We start from the raw sequence: 2,069 nt of genomic DNA, 5'->3' as shown, positions 1-2,069 counted from the left end.
GAACTACAGAAATAACCACTTTTATATAAACAAGGTCTAAATCATGTTTGATTTGCACTAGAGAAGTACATTTTTTTTAAAGAACTGTTCAAACTAGATGATTAGGAACAACTGTGGACAATTTTCAGCATTGTTTGCAGCAATTGAAATACAGAAATAACCACTTTTCGATAGACAAGGTCTAAAATCATGTTTGATGCACTCTGGATACAATGTTTTTAACATAACTGTTCAAACTAGATGATTAGGAACAACTGTGGACAATTTTCAGCATTGTTTGCAGCAATTGAACTACAGAAATAACCACTTTTCCATAGACAAGGTCTAAAATCATGTTTGATGCACTTTGGAAGCAATGTTTTTAACAGAACTGTTCAAACTAGATGATTGGAACACTATGGACAATTTTTAGCAAGTTGCAGCAATTGAACTACAGAAATAACCACTTTTCGATAGACAAGGTCTAAAATCATGTTTGATGCACTCTGGATACAATGTTTTTAACATAACTCTTCAAACTAGATGAACATTTTCAGCAAGTTGCAGCAATTGAACTACAGAAATAACCACTTTTACATAAACAAGGTCTAAAATCATGTTTGATGCACTCTGGATACAATGTTTTTAACATAACTGTTCAAACTAGATGAACATTTTCAGCAAGTTGCAGCAATTGAACTACAGAAATAACCACTTTTATATAAACAAGGTCTAAATCATGTTTGATTTGCACTAGAGAAGTACATTTTTTTTAAAGAACTGTTCAAACTAGATGATTAGGAACAACTGTGGACAATTTTCTGCATTGATTGCAGCAATTGAACTACAGAAATAACCACTTTTCGATAGACAAGGACTAAAATCATGTTAGATGCACTCTGGAAGCAATGTTTTTTACAGAACTGTTCAAACTAGATGATTAGGAACAACTGTGGACAATTTTCAGCATTGTTTGCAGCAATTGAACTACAGAAATAACCACTTTTTGATAGACAAGGTCTAAAATCATGTTTGATGCACTCTGGATACAATGTTTTTAACATAAATGTTCAAACTAGATGAACATTTTCAGCAAGTTGCAGCAATTGAACTACAGAAAGAACCACTTTTCGATAGACAAGGTCTAAAATCATGTTTGATGCACTCTGGATACAATGTTTTTAACATAACTGTTCAAACTAGATGAACATTTTCAGCAAGTTTCAGCAATTGAACTACAGAAATAACCACTTTTCGATAGACAAGGTCTAAAATCATGTTTGATGCACTCTGGATACAATGTTTTTAACATAACTGTTCAAACTAGATGAACCTTTTCAGCAAGTTGCAGCAATTGAACTACAGAAATAACCACTTTTATATAAACAAGGTCTAAATCATGTTTGATTTGCACTAGAAAAGTACATTGTTTTACAGAACTGTTCAAACTAGATGATTAGGAACAACTGTGGACAATTTTCAGCATTGTTTGCAGCAATTGAACTACAGAAATAACCACTTTTCGATAGACAAGGTCTAAAATCATGTTTGATGCACTCTGGATACAATGTTTTTAACATAACTGTTCAAACTAGATGAACATTCTCAGCAAGTTGCAGCAGTTGAACTACAGAAATAACCAATTTTCCATAGACAAGGTCTAAAATCATGTTTGATGCACTTTGGAAGCAATGTTTTTAACAGAACTGTTCAAACTAGATGATTGGAACACTATGGACAATTTTTAGCAAGTTGCAGCAATTGAACTACAGAAATAACCACTTTTTTGATAGACAAGGTCTAAAATCATGTTTGATGCACTCTGGATACAATGTTTTTAACATAACTGTTCAAACTAGATGAACATTTTCAGCAAGTTTCAGCAATTGAACTACAGAAATAACCACTTTTCGATAGACAAGGTCTAAAATCATGTTTGATGCACTCTGGATACAATGTTTTTAACATAACTGTTCAAACTAGATGAACATTTTCAGCAAGTTGCAGCAATTGAACTACAGAAAGAACCACTTTTACATAAACAAGGTCTAAAATCATGTTTGATGCACTCTGGATACAATGTTTTTAAC

This window comes from Oncorhynchus clarkii, unplaced genomic scaffold (assembly GCF_045791955.1).
Source record: "Oncorhynchus clarkii lewisi isolate Uvic-CL-2024 unplaced genomic scaffold, UVic_Ocla_1.0 unplaced_contig_126_pilon_pilon___fragment_2___debris, whole genome shotgun sequence".
Lineage (NCBI taxonomy): Eukaryota > Metazoa > Chordata > Actinopteri > Salmoniformes > Salmonidae > Oncorhynchus > Oncorhynchus clarkii.
Note: the sequence above shows the minus strand (reverse complement) of the source record.